Below are 19,505 nucleotides of genomic sequence, written 5' to 3' on the forward strand. Positions count from 1 at the left end.
CATGTGCTCCATACTCTAGTTTTCCTTGCATTATCACACAAATATATCTCTAAATTTAAGTGAAACAGCTTATACTATTAATAATGTTGGAGAAAAATAGACTAAACTTCTGACGCAACAATATTTAAGTATAGTATGTCCATCCCATGTTGTTAATTGTTAAATTAAAGAAATTAATAATGTAAATAGTTAATCACAATATTACATAAGATTATGTTGTATTGAGTAAGATTGAATTTGATTCATCAATATTTATTGATATCTATTTATGGATCAAGTTCTAACTTGCATAAGCAGATTGTACAAGATGCAATTCTAAAAGTAGATGAAGAATTACTCAATACAATTGGGGTGAGAATAATTGAATATGCCAATGACGGTAGATACATTAATGATACTATTCCTGAGTTTGTATTCTATTAAAATACTAAATAAATATTTTTTAAAGCTAAGTAGTATGTTCCATATTATTAAGTTCAAATTAGTGATGTGTCATGAGCAGAAGTCGGCCCTTATCTTCTTATGAAGTATTCTTTATTTTTTTCTATTTCCTTCCCCCTCTCCCTTTAATCAAATGAAAAGGTTCCGTTAAATATACACAAACATCCGTCAGGGAAAAACTGTACACAACACAAAGAAAAAGGTGCAATTTTTTTTGCCCTCATCAGTGAACATACCTGTATGGCTCGCTAATAGACTCGTCAGCTCAAAAAATCCTATGTTTAATAAGAAGTATTGAAAACCTGTCATTTATGTTAAACGGATTAACCTAAAAATTAGTTCAGGTCATCTGAATTGCTATCATAAGCGTAATTCAAGAGTGTATAAAATCAACACATGAATATTTTACTATAGTCGGGTTATAACCAATATATTTTTAGTGGCACGGATGATTATATCGGGTGCTCCATTGAAATCTAAACACTTACTAATTCATTCATTAATGAAGGTTCGGTGATTCAAATTAATTCATATTTCGATATATTAAAGTATAAACAATTATTTATGATATAATATAAATATAAGATCCTCTAGCTTACGTATACGTCGAGGAAATGACACTTGAACGTGATTGACTAATTTCTATTAGCGCAGTCCAAGCAGTTGGACCTCTCCATGACCACCATCTCAGCCGTCAGCAAGTCTAAAACGTTGGAAAGGAAGAAGGGATCTATCGAAAAGGCCAAACTGTGCCCGTTGAGTTAAAGAAAACAGCCAAAGACAATCCCCTCAAGCCCATAAAAAAATGAATTTTTTGTTCCAAAAATTTAATTTTTGTGAATAGCTGTCAAATTTTAAATTTTTTTTCTAAAAAATAATAATCTTTGGAGTTTTTTGAGAAAAAAATAATCTAAAAACCATGTCCATATGTTACATTAATTCTTAACCGGATTGAAATGAGCTCATCTCTTGTAAAATTATGTTGACGATAAAACTTTTTTAGTCCAAATAAAAGGAACTCTGGAGCATTTTGAAATCCTCACCGACGTGACAATTCCAGAGGGCTGGTGAGGCTGCTTTAAGATTTATTTTCTAAGAACAAGGTCAATTGAATTTTTGAATTATTTACAAAAAAATAAAAGACAAAAACAGACACGCCTGAGTCCCAGGGGCGTACACAAGGGGTAGGCTGGAGGGCTGTAGCCCCCCCCAAATGAAACATCTAAAATGATGGCAATAAAGTTTTTAATTTATATGAATCCAGTCCTAAAATACACTGTTACCAAGTGTTATCTTATCTGTTTTTCTTTCTTTCTTTATTAATTAAAATGTTGGATGGAATGTGTTGAGAAGTGCGTGGATAAACTTACTCTTGAGGATCAAGGACGATCTTGAATCCATTATGTTGCACCGATTTCTATGATTTTACATCCGGCATTATTCTTCTATGTGTGACATAGCATATCTTATGATTTGCTAAGTTGTAACAATTATATATTTTTTCTTAAGGGGACAAACGATTTTCTCAGGAGAGGTGGAAAACTCTCCGTGACTGGTCATACATATATTATTTTATTGAACAAAACAAAATATAAATAGTTCTTATCAGAACCCCTCCTTTCGTCATAAGAGAACGTATAAGCTATTAGTAATTTAATTTAAGAATCGTGTTCTTCACTAAGATTTTTTTATAAAATCTTTAAGGGTCTCCAAAGTGGCATTATTAATTATTTATTTTAAATAGATAATAACTATGAAGGATAATGTATTTTATAATAATTGTGTGGGTCACACTTTATCAGCTATTCCATCATGTTCATCATTCCAATTCTAAAAATGTAAATACATCAATTCAGAGAGAGGTTTTAAGACCTAAGGGATCGAAGGTTTGAGGCAATTAAAAATATATAGAATGTAGAAAAATATGTATACACTATGTACCAGCTTCAATAAAAAAAGTTCTACATCTACTAAATATATTGAGGCATTTGTAAAGGAAACATGGCATCAACAAAACAATACCCCAGAGTAATAACTAACTGCAGAATGATGATATACTAATTCCTTAATCAAGAGACTCATTATGACAGATTAAATGAACGAAATTGCTTCTGGAAATGTTAATAAAATATTTAAAGCCATTAAAAACAGTGAAAAGACCTTCATTAGTTTATTTCATCAAAGAATTGGATCCCAGATATACGTTGTCCTTCCGAAAAACATATTACAAAAACTGAAAAGTTGTTGCCTGCTTTATGGGATAAGGAATATAAAAAAGTAAAGTCATGCATTACAAATGTTTATTTCTTGCTCTTTTAAATTTTAGAATCAATCAATGTTATATTTAATATACTGGAGAAGAAATTAGTGTTTTGTTTTTCTTTAATATTGATTTAACATAGTGTTGTTAAATAAATATACTTGTCAATACAAATTGACATCATAAAAGTGTTATCTTATTTTTTTATTCATGATAAGTAAATAAGCACTCAAATCGTATTTTTAACCATAACTTAGCTTATTATAAAGTACAGTACTTTTATTTTCTATTAAAGTGGGGCATAATATAATTATATTTAAAGGACAGTATTGTAAAATCAAAAGGAAACATTTGCAATTGATTAGATCTAACGGCAATTCTCCCAAATATTAAAATTACTTTTGATAACTATAATTAAATTGATATAATTTACATTACCAAATATGCAAATCATATAATATTAAATGCTGATGGGATGTGTAAAGTGTGTCGTACAATTTGCAATAACATTTAATAATAATCCAAATAATTAATATAATCAAACTAGTAGTCTCAAAAAAAAATTATTTGTTTTTGGGTGTGCGTTGGGCACAAAAAGTTTGGGAACTTCTGTCTAAGGGGATAGGTAATTACGAGGTTTCATGTTATATCATCCAGTTAAGCCTGATAATTAGTTTGAAATTGAACAGAGGGTTCTCAAATTTCTTAAATAAGGCTAGCGCGGGATTTTGGGATCCTATGTCAATTTACTACATAAAAATATAAGTATTTTAAATCGGAAAATTAATTAACGAAATAGAAAGATCCATCTTTCAACGTAATCTCCACACAAGAAGGAGATAGTGGAGTTTCTAGAGGAACTGAAATGTATTCAAACTTTAATATTACTTTATGTGGGATCATGGAAAACCTCCAATCCCATTCATGCTTTGAGCAATTATTTCAAAATAACCTTTCTTCTTCCTGTTATAATCTATTTGATCATGGAAAAACTGTTCTCTGTGGAGTCTAAGAGACAGAGCCTAAGAACCACTCAAATATCTGTGTAAAGCTCATATGTTATATCATTTTTTATACCGGTTGGTCCATTGAAATCTGAATACTTACTAATTCAATAATTAATAAAAGTTGAGTTATTTTAAAAAAAATCATATTCAGATTTAAATGTACCACTCCGTATAATAGAATATTCAATCCTCTTCATTGATGCATATTTGAAATTCCTCGGATATTTTTTCAACAACTTATGTCAATAGCAGAGGCATTACATGTCAAGTTTTGGCATTGTGTACATTTGACATGGAACACGCTACACGCTTTTTGTATATCATGTCAGTTGTAGTCTACAGGAGTGGGCAGAAGTATCCGGACAATATTTTCAAGTATGTTTAAATAATAGTAGACGGCATTTGAAGACAAAATTTATTACATTTGAAATTTAAATTGAACAATTAGCTATTGTATAATTCAATATGATGAAGTTCACTTAATCACTTATTTATAAAAGAATATGTTTATTTAATTATTTTTGTTTATTAAATAAAAAAAAAGATTATTTAACTTCAGTTGAAAAAGAAGGAAAAAAAAATATTTTTTCCTTATTAGTTATTTTCTTTTTTACTAAATTTCGTCTTCATATAATAATAATTTATTATTATAATTCAATAAGTAATTACTTTATGTAAATAAATAGATGATTCGTCAATTTTTTGAATACCAACTACTTTTTTCTTGCTTTCTGTTTATTTGATTTGGAAAGGACATTGATTTATCGTTCTCAACGACCTGAAGGAATTATGTGAGTTAACTTCCTTACTAGCTTGATCTAAAAAGTCTAGATATTCACCCTCTCTTTCTGCTCAATCGTTCACCACAGGAAAAATATTGATTTTTTCTTTGCCAATGTCAAGATGGGATTTTTGGGGAGCTAATTTTCTGTATAATTCCAATTTGTTATCTCCGGGACCACCATCTACACCATGAGCAAGTCCGAAAAGCTGGAACGGAAGAGCAGCTCTATAAAAAGGAAGTTAAAGGAAACCGCCCAAGGCAGTTTCCTCAAGTCAATGAGGGTCCATGTAAGAGATCTCGGGGTGTCACACCAGAATGTCCAGAGAAGTATAAAAAAATTGGTGGAAAAAGCCTTGTGAGAGTGAGGGGCCACATTTGACAACAGCAATAATGAATGAGCTATTTTTCTCCAAAAATGTTAAAATGAACAATTTTTTGAGGGATGTAGGAATCACTCACAAATCCCGAATCTACTTTTAATGTTCGGACCTTGATGATGCCACTTGACTTTATTAATTTATATTTTAATCAGCTCTACCTACTACTGATAGTACGAAGGGTCGGTTCTGAGACTGGGCTAAACTGTACCGAATAAATGAGGACTGACGACACAACACTAGGGGTGAAAGGATGAGGGATAGATGGCTCGGGGAATGAAATGCTAGGTGGTAAATGGAGAGGGAGTATTTACTTGACCTTAAACGTAAAGGAGTAGTATTCATATATATTTTTCAATATTTAATATTCAACGTTTAATTTGTAAAAAAATATATATTGAAAAATATGCATCTTCAAGGTTTTTTGTTCGATTTTGTATTTTTTTTTAAGTGATCCCACTTGTTAGGGGTTTTTACTAGCAACTAGGTAACATTATCATGATATTGTTTACGATTTCAATGTCAAATTCATGAGGTAACGCCCCCTAATAAGTAATAATGATTAATATTATATTACTGCGCTTTGTACAAATTCGAATGGATCTCTTCATTGTTTAGATCCTGGAATATATCTGTCCCAAGGAATTGGAGATGCATATTTTTTGAATACATCTTCTTCTTTTTTATTATTAAACATTGAATAATTCTGCAAGATTAATGGTTGTTTTTTGTTTTGAGGGGAGGATGGGGAGCTTGGTTTTTAAATTTTTGATAAAAAATTATAATTTTTCTTTCCACATAAATATTTTATTCAAAAATTCCATGATTTGGGGTCCCTTCAGCACCCCTTTGGTTTCCCCTGATAAGCTATGATATTCTTCACTATGTAATATGAATAAGTTATAAGGATCTAAAGAAGAGTGTCATTTTTCATCATTTTTCAGCCTAAAAATGGAAATATGTCGCACTCTGTGAATCGACAAGAACCCTTTTACCTATGTTTTATTAATCTTAGTTTTAATTTGAGGATTGTTTCAAGGGTAAAAAATGACTCTGAATGATAATAGTCCTAAATTACTATAATCTCGGATATTTTATAATTTATTTAACTGAGAGAAAAACCCAGATCCGTTTTGGATTATGTGCTCAAAGATAAATTCCCCTTTTTGGCTTAAGTGAATTTGTACAAATACCCCCTTCCCTCCCCCCTGATTGTTCCCCTGTGTTATCCTTTTGAATACTATTCTAATAAAATAATTGTGTCTAACTCAGGATTCATCTATATAGATATCGTGAAGGTATAATTTGCATCAACTAACCCAGTTTGTTTTTCACTCAACGTTGTTGTTTTTTTACATCATCAATAATGCTTTAATCCTTTTTCAATATTGAAGATACTTACTGGTGAGAAATGTATATACCTACATTAAGGATTAAATGAATGGCTCTATTTTGTAGTTTATACACAGTCTGACCATTAATTCTTTCGTATATTTTCTCAAATTTGTAAGGTAATCTGCTCAAATATGTCTTTTATTTCTTTAAAGAAAGGAATCTGATTATCTGTTATTGTATTTTGATAGCTAGGGATGTGAATATTGGGTAAATTATGGTAAATGATTACAATAAAATTACACACGATAATGTTGACTGGCAATGAAGTTACTCACAACCATATATTGTATAGAATGATGATGATTCACGATATTGATATTACCTACAACAATTGGGTCTTATAATTGATAATACCCCAAGGATGTGCAATATTTTACCAAAACTATTTTACTAAACACCAAATATCAAGGGCGTCTGAAGGATCATTTTTTGGGGAGGGGCTTGGTTAATAGTATTTATTTGAAAAAAACAATCGATAAATTATTTTTTTGGGGAAAAAAATTTTAAAATCCATAGCTATCCACTGAAAATTAAATTTTGTGGAAAGAAATTTTCAAATATTTATTTTTTGGAAAAAAAATAAATATACGTTATTGAATTTAAATTTAGTAAATAAATTTCTAAAATCCACACTTATTTATAGGAAATTAATTTTTTTGGAAAGAAATTTCAAACATGAAATTTCCAAACATTATATTTTTTGGAAAATAATTTCCATAAAATAAAAAATGTTTTCTTGTTAATAGATATGGATTACGAAAACATAAATTTAAAAATAGGCAAATCATGGGTCTTGGTTGTCGAAGTATTATTATTTTTCTTTTTTTTTTGGGAAATTTCAAAAATTTTCATTTTTCCTATATTGCTGAACTCGGTGGAATTACTTTTTTTAAGTTATGGGACGATTCACTAAAAATTCTAATGCCGATTCCGATGCAATTCTATTAAAAAAATCCGGATGCCGACTCCAATTCTTTAAAATTTTCAATAATAATAGGTAAGACATACCATTTTGTTATAAATTTCTAAGAATTACAATTGAAAAAATAAATTGCCTTCCTTTATTTAATGTAAATAATATTTACATTAAATAAAGGAAGATCTTTTCCCAAGGCAAAATTTCCCAAGGCGAGTAATCCCACGGCAAAATTTCAGAGGGCGCGCTTTTTTAGATCCCTTTAAAAAACTTATTCCCCTAAAATAACGGACAATGTACCGACTACATGTGTTTAAAACACTTTTGTTCCTGTTAAGTTTGTATTCATTTTATATCTTCTCAGTTTTGAGTTTTTTTTAATATAAATTATTTTATTACAATATTTATAAAATAATATTATTCAAGTAAAAAATTCACATGGTCCTTTTTTATATCTTGACGGATATATTTATAATTTTTTTTCATACCTTAGAAAAGAAAATTAAATTGTTAAATACCAGTAATAAATAATAAGAATTTAAATCCTAGATTAAACATGATTTTCCCAATTACAATTGATCCTCCCATCCCTACTTTTTTAGAACAGAAAACCATAAAATTATAATTTTACCGTAGTATCCATGAATATAAACGTCGACCATGTCTGTCGCCTCAACATAAAAACAATAATGCACCAAAAATTCCCTTTTTTTGTTTTTTACATCATATATAAATGCATCCCAATGTTTCATAAACATATTTTAGTTAATCATTATTAAAGTTTGTACAGGCTCAGGACTCAAAAATTAGAAGATTTTAAAAGCCGTTTTCACTGTATTATTATTTATTTATTTTTGTGCCATTTTTATGGTGCAGTTTTTTGGAGCAAAAGTTGGAAATTCAACAATTTTCTACAATCTTTATTCAATATGTCCCCCTCCATTCCGAATGATGGCTTCAATTAGTCTGAGGAAAAGCTGTTCCATTCCTCCATGACTACGGCCTTACGGTATTTATGTTTGGGTGAGAATTCTTGTTCGTCTTGCCCTCTAAGACACTCCAGTCAGCGAAATACTGGGGGTTCACGTCGGGGGAGGACGAAGGCCAGAATTATGTCGTTCAGAAGGCATTCATGTTGTCCCTGCATAAATAAGTGAAAAATTACATTAAATTTCAAATATTTTTTTTTTTGTTTCCACCAAGCCGTGGGGGCTTAACCTTGTGCCATAATTATGGCTTTATATATGATCTTTTTACTTAAAATATGGGCGTGGCACGGAAAGCCTTGCTTTCCTCGTCATTTAAGGAAGTCTATTTCCTCTGAATATATTTAATAGGGACATGTATCGTTGGACGTCTATTTACTAGAACTTTCCTACGATTAGTAATATGTTGATACAACAAATTAGTACTTAAAATGAAGGAACTGTATTTTAATTGTAAAACTATAAATTATAAATATATTATAGATTTTTTCCAGACTTTCAATTAATTCAAACAGATTTGTAAAAGTAATTGTTCTTACCAAAATAACCTGAAGTGTTCCATCGACAGAGGTCATGTCTTAGGATTAGGAGATTTTGATGTAATTAAAACTATAATGAAATGACAACTTTTGATTGATACTATTTTTATGTTAGGAATTAAAAGTTGAATATAAATACACTAATTTGAATCATGTACCAAGTTTTAAATTTGATAAAATTGTTAATATTTAACAATAAACTTGGAATTATATATGTATACAGCTTATTTTATAAGATTTGTATAGGATAAATAAATCTCCAATTTTAATCTATTTACCCCAAAAATACTACCAACTACTAAAATAGCCTATGCACATTAGAAAAGTTGGGCTAAAATTGAATTAGCTCATTTTGGTATATGAACACTGATTGTAAGAATATTGTTTTGAGATATTGGGGATTCAAGTTTTTTCAATATAAATATAATTTTTCTTTGTTATGTAAATTTTACAAAAGTTATTGTATATTTTCTTTCTGTATTTGTTCTGTGTCAACATAAAACAATTTTGCACAACTATAAATAAAAAGATGAATGTACAAATTATTTTTTAATTCATTTAATAATAAACCCAATATTTCATAGATATATATCAGTCAATTATAGGAGTTTTGTTCAAGTTACTAAGATGAGGAAAGATACCCAATAGCTTTATCGATAGTTTAATTTTTATTTAATTTAAGGGACTATTATTGTCCCCAATACCGGGTGCGGTGAAAAAATATTTACACTTTTCATCTAGAGGTTTATTAAAATGTATCTACGCAACCAGTTGTAATAGGGTATGTCACTAAAATAAAAATAACTAATATAATGTCTTGGACACCCTAATCATCGATTTATCCCCCCTTGGAAGCAAGGACGGCTTCCAGGCGGCCACGGAATGCCTTGCACCCAATAGAGATGTAGTCCTCAGACATGGCATCTCAGTGCTGTTTGACAGTGTCCTTGAACTTGTTGATATTTGGGTGACAGACGGTGTAGGCCTTAGACTAAACATGCACCCAAAAAGTGAAGTCCAGTGAGTTGGCATCTGGTGAGTAGGGGGTGGCACATTTACTTTTGCCAGAAAGGCAAGTTGTCCCAACCACCTCTGGGTCTATTTGGACCTGTATGCAGTTGCACTATCCTGCTGGAACACCACGTTCATGTCAGGGCAGTTGGTCTGGACCCATGGTAGCAACTTCTCCTCCAAGGCTTGCACATAGTCGGCCCCAGTGAGTATATACCCAACCAAGAACCAGATGAGGAGAATGGCCTGGTCCTCTTAGGCCACAAAGCACAGAGATGACAGATGTAGGGTGCTTTGCAGTAGTGAGAGTCCGGAGGGACTAATCAACCTTCCCAAAGGACAAATACCTGTCATTTTGGCGGTTTCGCACGGGTTCCACTGTATACGTCTCCTCGTCACTGAAGATCACAACCAGATCGACTAGCATTGGGCTTCTTGAGGTCATTCAACAGAGCCTTGCAACATTGGCGATGGTATCTTTTATGGCTGGTGTTATGAGGGCTTCTCCACTATCACAAGGTTCTTGCCCTCAGCCTTTTTGATGGTCCTGAGGACAGTTCGGTCCGAAGCTCCTACATCGACTTCAAGGAGTTAGTCTGGGCCGCCTCCAAGACTTCTTTCAGATTCAATTTCATTTTCCAAACCCGACTTAAGCTTCTTCTCCACCGTCTCTGACTTCATAAAAGTATAAAAGGTTGGCCAAGAGATCCCCAACTACTTTACAATCTCTGTTGGTTTCTTGCCAGTGTCCAAAAGTGTTAGTGCCAAAATTCATTGGTCACATTCAACAGGCATTTTCTCGGCTTCTTACAAAGATATAAAAAAATTTTTTGTTTATTTTTAGTATTTGATCGGAACAATTTTACCGCATTAAAAAAAACCTTAATTTATTTAGCAACAACGCCATGTAAAGATTTTTTTTACCGCAACCGGTATAACCCCCTTCAAATAATATATTTCAATCCACATTCTTTTATTGCAATGATCAATTTCGGCTACTTTAAGTGCAATTTGCAACAAATCCAAAGATTTAATAAGAATAATTTGTTGATATCCATTTTTTTATAATTCGTCGAAGAATACAATATTTTTAAGGAAAAAAAACACTCTAGCTTGTTTTTTGTGTTGACATCCACATCCCTTCTAATTTAAAAACAAGAAAAATATGGAATTTGAACGAAATTAGAATCATGCATTAATTTTATGAATTAATTGTAATTCAGTACTCGTATTGAAGCGATGCCAATCTCAGTAAACAAGTGCAAATTTTTTTATATTAAAAAACATAAATGTTTATGGAATATTAATTGTAATTGTATATTTTCAAAATAGATACTCAATCATTATGTCGTATACTCAGCGTTTGAAATGTATTTGACCACCTATGTGATGCCGACAATTTTAAAGGTTTTGTAAAGTTCCAATCAAATTTTTCAATTACCATAAGCTTAAGCTGGATTTCTTATACCAGGAGAAAATGGTATTTCATTGATCTATGTTAATTATTGAAATAAATGGAAGTAAAGTTGTGATAGACTGTCACATAATTCTGCACCGGCCAAAGGAACTCGGATATTTCTAAAAGGCTGATGATTAACCGTCATACAGTCTACGAGATCAGAAAGGTTGTGGAGGATGGAGAAAGCCTCAGGGATCGGCCTAGAAGTGGTAGACCAATAGGCCTTGATGAGATGAAACATCAATTTCTAGCCCAAAGAATGTTGGCCTCCCCATTCCCCTTATCTGAATCCCTTGGACTTTTCAATATGGTGGCATTTTGAGTATAATTCGGTTAGAGTCCGACACAGCAACATCACCAACTTCAAAGACTTTGTGGAGTTCACTTGGAGGAGGATTTTGAGGACTTACATTGCTCAACTATATGCGGCCCTCCAACTTTGTTTCGAGATTGTAGTCGAAGCTGGTGGAAATCAAATTCATAAGTAATGATTCTCATAATTCTTAAGATTTTTCTGTACAATCTCATACCTTGTGACGTCATTGAGTGTATTTTTCTTACTTTAATTATTCTATTTTATCATAAAATAACTCGACATTTAACAAGTTTGGTTGATATCCTCCTCTATATTATAATGCAAATTATAACATTTGTTTTAGATGTGAACTTTTGGAAAAATAGAGATAAATACAGACTTTAGACATAAAATAACACTTGTCCGAAATTTTGAGTTACTTACCGAGGTATATGTTAAATTTGGATCATACCAGATCCTTGGACTCTGGAGGGCAAGTTTTTTTATTGCTAATAAATTGATTTTTTTTCATAAAAAAGATCGATTCCTTGTGTCTAAAAATTTTTTTAGGTATGGGTTTTCGCTTCCAAAATGCAAAAAAAAAAAAAGTACAAACGGGAAATAGGAAACGTATATTGAATACACATTAAAAACCCAAATTATGTAAATGACTACAAAATTAACAAAGGACAAAGGAGATATTGAGCTAGAAGACTTAACTTTAATTAGTTAAATACACTCTTTTTGATACAGTTTTTTTATTTTTGCGTATATTGAAAAAATTTCTTCATTTGACAGTTTCTAATTGTAAATACAGTATTTGTTATTATATAGTTCTGTTTGATCAAAAAAAAAAAATTTTTTTCCTCAAAAATTATCTTAAATTTTTTAATAATTAAGTTTATCGAGTTTTTTTCTGTTTTTTCATACAAAAGTCAATAAATTAAATCGGAATTTTACATAACCAATGGTTTGATGTCTTCAAAAAGAGTGTATTATCAAAAGCATTTGAATTATGAATGGTTTTTGGTTTTAAATCATCAAAGGCATGTTGATATTTTTATTTTATTTATTTTTTTAATAGGGCTGATTATTTTAAGATTGTGAACTTAAGATATTTATTAACTAAGTATGTATTTTCGTTATTAAAGCTGTAAGGAATCGTTTAATGATTTTCATTCAGCAATGATTTGTGTCGAATAACAATTTTGCAATAAAAAATGTTCATACAGACGAAAAAAAATATATAGTAACAAGCAAAAATTATTAGACTGATGGGAGGTGCTCCAGCCCTCCCTGCAGAAACCCCTGTGTATGCCAAAACATATTTTATATAGAGGAACATAAGTTGTTAACCATTTGTCATATTTTCATGAAAAAAACCCATTCATTAGATTCAAATAGTTGCATGTATTTTGTATAATTATACATAAAAAAGAGACCTGTGATAGTCTTTGTGGGTTAAAGGAAGGAGGAATAAATTATTGACTTTTGCTTTAACACCACATAAAAATATAGTATTTTTTATCTTAATTTTTATTTTAACATTTATTAATTAATATTTTAATATTGGCTTTGTTTTTACGTATTTTTTTAAATGATATAATTATTCTTCCGGACGACGCCAAACCTTGATATTGGAACTAAATAATGTCATAAAAACCGTGATTTATGAATTTCACATGGCTGATTTTTTTGAAATAGGAATGAATATATTTAACTATTTAAAACAAAATAAATATTTTTTCTCCATAGAAATATGACAAATGACATTATAAACTTATATTATGTCATTGTGGTAATTTATCTGTTCTTCTATTTCGTTTGTAGCAGGTGTTATTGAGCCTTCGGTTACAAGTTTCTAGATAGTAGCAATAGTTGTCTTTTTCTTGAAGGTAGAAATATTAGCAAAACACTGCCTCCAGTGGACAAAAAAAGGAAATTTTCAAATACCTTTTTCAGCTGTTGATCACTTGAATTTCCATTTCCGTACTTGGTTTAAAGCTTTAAGTCATAAACAATACAAAAGCTTTGAATGAAGTCGCAAAACGCGACTGTTAGCCTGAAAAAATAGTATGCTCAGTTTTTTCATATTTTTTGGAAGTTATATTGAGTTAATTATTTTACATTTTTAATTATAAATTAATTATGTTAAATGACCAGTATCGGAATCTTCTGATAATAGTTTAGTTTGTAGCTCTCTGCAACCTCTCCTTCAAGGGAGCAGACAATCTTTTTGATCATGCAAAGACTTATTTTGAAGGGGACAAAAAAGCTTCATCGAACTCAATCTCTTCGGATCATTTTCTGTGCAAGGATTGTAAGGATTTGCAGACAAGTTGCCAGAGCTGTCAAAGAAGACCATTCTTGGAAGAGTTTTATATATTCATTTTATCATTGCATATAATTTATCACTAAAATATAGTTATTTATTAATAATTGAATTAGTAGAATAAAATATATTCTAATTCCTACACTTGTGACTCAACTCTAGCTATTTTTTTTATTATTAATACACGAATATATTGTAGTTTATAGCTATAAGATTGTTATTGTCTTAAAGGTAGAGGAATAATAACAAAATTCTGCCTCTGGCACACAAAAAATGTAAATTCTGACGACATCATTTGTCGTCTGTTTTATTCTTTCGTCCTCGTTTTGCAACTTATTTTAAACTTTTACTAATGACACATGTCTCGCACACTCATTGCCTTGAGCTCTTACATAAATCCATCTCTAAACAAGGAGCAATGCACATGAATAAAATTGAATGAGAGTGAGGGCACAACTCAAATGCAATGCACAATTATTGTAGTTCAAAAGTTATTGTTTAGTTACTGTCAAGGTTAATAGAAATACAAGGTAATGCCGTAACGCGTGTACGATTGGTGTTTGACTTCCACCACACTTTTAATATTGACGTCATAGTCGAGGAGTGATTGCGTATTTTGTTAAAATCTGTTTTTCTTGCCCAGCAATCGGGTGGGCTACATAATATTGAAAATATAGTAATGCTAACGAGATTGAATATCAGTCGTTGTGGGATTTAAAATGTCAATCCTTGTATTGATGTCAATTTGGCATTAATAAAATTAATTTAAACTAATCTCTTCATTATATACACAATAATAAAATTATTCGAGAAATCAAGAATATAGAAAGTCACCTGAAATTTAGCATTAATTAATCCCTTTTCCGCATCATACAATTAATTAACAAATATGATTAAAACTACTGATATTATTATTTAATATCTTACGCCATTCTTTTCAAGTTCGACATATTGTAGAAGGCTCCATATCAATTAAAGACCCTTCCTACAAAGTAAGACTGAATACAATCATATTCATATGAGTGCTTTAAAGAATATAGAAATAATTTCAGAACTCTCACATTAAGGTATTCTAAAAATGTACATGGTAGAAAGTGAGATGTTGAGCGATGCATAACTCCATGCAGTGGGAAGATTGGTCAAAATAATAAAATATGGAATGTATATTATCCTTTTCTTCAGACATGACTCCAATCTGTTTGACAAGTACAAGTTTTAACTTGTACATTATCAGATTCTACAAGTTGCAATTCAAGAATATGGCTGGAATTGGATGGTATTGATCTAAACAACGTTTACTTTCAACAAGATGTCACTACGTACCACACAAGCAACGAACCCATAGTTATTTTACGGGAAAAGTTCCGGACCGTGTTATCTCTCGAAGAGTTTATCATAATTGCCCACCGAGATCTTGTGATTTAACATCTTGCGACTTCTTCTTTTGAGGCCACGTGAAAGATAAGGTCTATACAAACAGCCCAGCATTGATTCAAGACTTCAAAGATAGAATTTGTGAAATTATTGAGGGCATACAAGAGCCACATTGCGATTTGATGATGGAAAATTTCATAAAAAGGATACGGTCCTGTAAGCGTAACTATGGTGGTCATTTGGGCGATATTGTTTTCCATTATTAATGACCTACCTTTACATTGAAATAAACATCCGATCATTTATCTAAAAACAAACCCAATTTTTCTTTGAATATCAAAATAATACCTTTTATTGGAAAACCCTTTATTGTTGTTTTTATTTTAAAGTATAAAACTATTTATTCCAGATTTTGCCAAAGTTTCAAATAAAATATATTCTGACTTCATAATGCATCTTTCAGTAATAATTTGTTCTTATTTTTCTATTTTATTCTATGGTTTTGGATTTGTTTTGAAATATTTAAAAAAAATTTAAGTATTTTACAAATAAATTTTTTTTCAAAAAATTTCAAAAATTAAATTTCATATATTAATTTTATTTCAAAAGAATTCCAAAGCTATTCACAAAAAATTCAATTTTTACAAAGAAAAAATTGAAATGTTAAATTGTGTTCTAAAAAGCAAAATCCCTTAGTTTTGGGATGGCTACAGACCTCCAGCCCACCCCTACAGACGCCCTTAATGTGATAACATCTTCCTCCGAAAGAAGAATGGTCTTCTTCTCTGGTGTAAATTGTTTTAAAAATGAATAATAAAGTTAATATATATATTTTTAAATATATTAATAATATTTTCCTACACTACCTCCATTTTAAACATAGTAGGATCTCCTCTTTATAGCAGTAAAAAAATTATAAGAAGGGCAGCTGATATTAGCAAGGTTAGACCTTAATTTGTGCTCTACCAAAATCCCATCCCTAGTTTGTATTTAAAATTGTGGGAAGAGTTAAGATAGTCAAGAATGTTGGCCATATTTTAAAATCTTTTTTTTGATTTAGTATCTCTATATTGGCTTCTGATATGGCCTATATCCAATAAGGCTATCTATTTCTCCTTCTTTTAATGTGACTCAAACGGGCTAACAGAAGTCTTCTTTTTTTTCATAGATATAGACAATAATTTAACAAAGTATGCAGATGTAATCTATACTCAACTTTGAAAAATCATTCTAACTTGCTATCCTGTCAATTAAACCAATGATTATTCTTGATGGATTTATATTCAAGTTTGTAATAAACCGTCTATAATTTGTTAAAGTTATAGTGTCTTGACGAGTTTACTAGACACATTCTATATTACGAAGAGTCGAAATGACCGAGAGAAATAAGAAGGAATAAGATACCTATATTCTATATTAGTTTACACATATGTAGATATTAAATTCCACACTACTCTGACGTTACAAAGTTATGAAATTTCTATGAATTACGATATTTTTTTAAAATTAAAGAGAAAAATGTGAGATTAAGAATTTGTAACTATAAATAACAATTAAATATATCTATGGTTCAAGTAGCTACATATATATAATCTTTTCCCCCTTTGAAAGATTCCAATCTATGGGAATTCAAAATATATCAAGAAATCCCAAAGCAATTCAGATGAAACCCGGAACAACCTCAAATTTCGACGACCCTTCGGGGTCTAAATAGGGGGTAAATGTAAGTAGTAGCGGTTGGTTTCATCCCATTTCGGGACACGGTGGCATCCCAAAGCATCCCTAACATTTGGGGTGTAAATGTATTTGGGGTGTAAATAGTAGCGATGGGTTTCATCGCATTTTAGGACACGTTGGTACCCAAAAAAAGCCCCAACATTGAAGTTGTATAAGGGGATTGGGTAGGGCCATTACTGTTAGTTTATTTTGGAGTGGTGGGGGTATGTTTCAGGCGAGAAATGTCTGAATGAAATACATCGCAACACCATTTGGAGGAGACATTTATTTTATATGCTACGGTCGAGGTTTTTTCAGGTACGCTATACTATTACTATGGTACTATCGACGTTCTGTCTATTCGACCTTTTGTTCGTCAATCTTATGTTCACGAACCAGTAATTTGTTCATAGAAATTAAGGATAACTCCACAAAGAATACAAGTGTAATCCACACCCAACATTGAAAAAAATCACTATAGCAATCTTTTTTGTCTGCAATACAAATAATGATTAATCGAAATGAATTTAAATTCAGATTTGTGATTAACAGGCTTTAATTTGTGGCAATGACTAATAGTAAAACAGCTAAAGTAAGTTCTATGTTCAACAATTAAATTGCTAAATGTCTGTCTGAACAAAAGAAGAGAAGAAATCAGTTCAACCTCTTCCCGCTAGATGGAGTTTGCCTCCCTCGACATCTTCCTTTCTACATTGTACATTTTTAAGGTATCATTAAGAGAGAGTTTTGAAGTTGTTTTTTGATTTTTATAACGACACAAATGAATACGACCTTTATTTGTCTTATTTATTAAGACGGGCGTTTCATTAGTCATAGTAACTTCAAATATTTCACAGAAGAATAAAGTTAGAGAGACTATTAAATAAAATATACAACAAAAATCTTTTAATAGTTGAAAAAATTGCAACATATGATACTAAATATTTTATTTGATCTGTCTCATTAGTATACAAGGAATGCTCTTGTGGTAAATTTTAGAATTTAACAAATGATAAATTTGTAAAATTATACTTATGCAGCCGAATCTAATCTATATATAGATATCCATTATTATAATAGAAGATAAGAATTTTTGGCAAATAAATTTAACTTAAATTAAAGGGAAATCATCTCTTATTAAATTCTTTATGTACAATTAATGAAAAATGAAACTTGCCAGTTTTTATATTTTAACAATGAAATAGGTTATTAAACTATTTATCATATCTGAATAATTTTTCAATTATTTAAATTTTGTTATCTTAATCTTTTTTATCAAAGTGTAGTGTATTGTAAAAATAGATCAGCTATAAATAAAAACTATATAGGCTTCTTGTTCATGAAAAGATTTATAAAGTTATAATTGTAGTTATTCATTTTAGAATCCATGAGTTGTGCCTAATTTCAGATTTATTTGATCTCTTGTTTGAATATTATATCATTAGTAAAAATTAGTAAAATAATGATTTTAATACTATGCATACAATTTAATAATTTAGGAAGATGAAGTACATTAGAAAAGTGATGATGAGGATTCCATTTCAAGTATTTGATACAAAATGGATAGTACCATTTTTGAACCTTAGATTAGGAGTGAGGATGTGAATTAAAAACTATCATGCAAATCAATTACTTAAAGGCCGTATCAACACTATAAAGTTATTTGATTTTGATATTCGTAAATTAATAGGGAAAAGGTATCCTTACACAAATAAGTTGGCCCAAATCGTATAAGTAAATATATTAATTACAGAAATCCAGAATTCGTCAAGTGTTTTAAAATCAAAACATGTTTTTAGTATTTGATCACATGAAAGTTCGATAAGCGTATCTTCGATATCAGACGACAGATTGTGGACTAAAAGGGGGAGTATCCAGTTATTTTTTTGTGGAGCACTATCTCTTGGGAAATACTTTTGTTAAATGATTCAGAAATATGTACATTTATCAAAGTTATTTTAATTTATATTATATATATTTTTTTTTAAACCATCTTGCGACCCCACTTTAGGAGCGGTTGTTTTAGAGTGAGATGTTAACGTCCCCAAAAATTGTTAAATAATGTACAAAAAAAAAAAAAAAAAAAAAGAGTACACGCATCAACAATTTTTCCTTTTTCCAATCAGTTAACTTAGCTTTTTCTTTGCACAGATCCCTTCCCTTATTATGGAACTAATCAAATTAAGGTCTGTTTTTATTGCTGCATAAATATATCAATTATTGAAGCATGGTTATCTCGATGAACAGATGACGCATTCAATGAGTAGATGTATTTCTCGTGACTCCTATTTCGTTTCAAGCCTATTTTATGCTGAATTATTGAGAATTTTAGTATACTTTGGGTGGACTTGGTTAATATTGTCTATGATGGTTAAGGAATAACGGCAAATGTTACAGGATTTACATACATAGCAATACAAGTGTTTATACAAAGGTTCCTTTGTATTGAGCAGAGCGATCCTAATATTTTTACTATTTGGGTAAATATAAGGGCTAAGACTCGGCCCAAGACCAATTTTTTTGCCCCATTTAGCTATTAAATAATTGTTCTGAGACCGATTCGGACTGATATATTGATCTATATCGCTATCACAGACCGTAGACCTGAATTTA

At 30.5% G+C, this 19,505-nt stretch overlaps 1 long non-coding RNA gene across 1 annotated transcript; it reads left to right on the forward strand.

Annotated features, from left to right (window-relative positions):
* The first annotated feature begins 7,443 nt into the window (after positions 1–7,443).
* Positions 7,444–15,629, forward strand: LOC139906567 (uncharacterized). The gene is made up of 3 exons (XR_011782194.1): positions 7,444–11,659; positions 14,745–14,794; positions 14,855–15,629. It is a non-coding gene; the product is annotated as an uncharacterized lncRNA (long non-coding RNA).
* Positions 15,630–19,505: the final 3,876 nt, after the last annotated feature.

This window comes from Lepeophtheirus salmonis, chromosome 11, assembly GCF_016086655.4.
Source record: "Lepeophtheirus salmonis chromosome 11, UVic_Lsal_1.4, whole genome shotgun sequence".
Taxonomy (NCBI): Eukaryota; Metazoa; Arthropoda; class Copepoda; order Siphonostomatoida; family Caligidae; genus Lepeophtheirus; species Lepeophtheirus salmonis.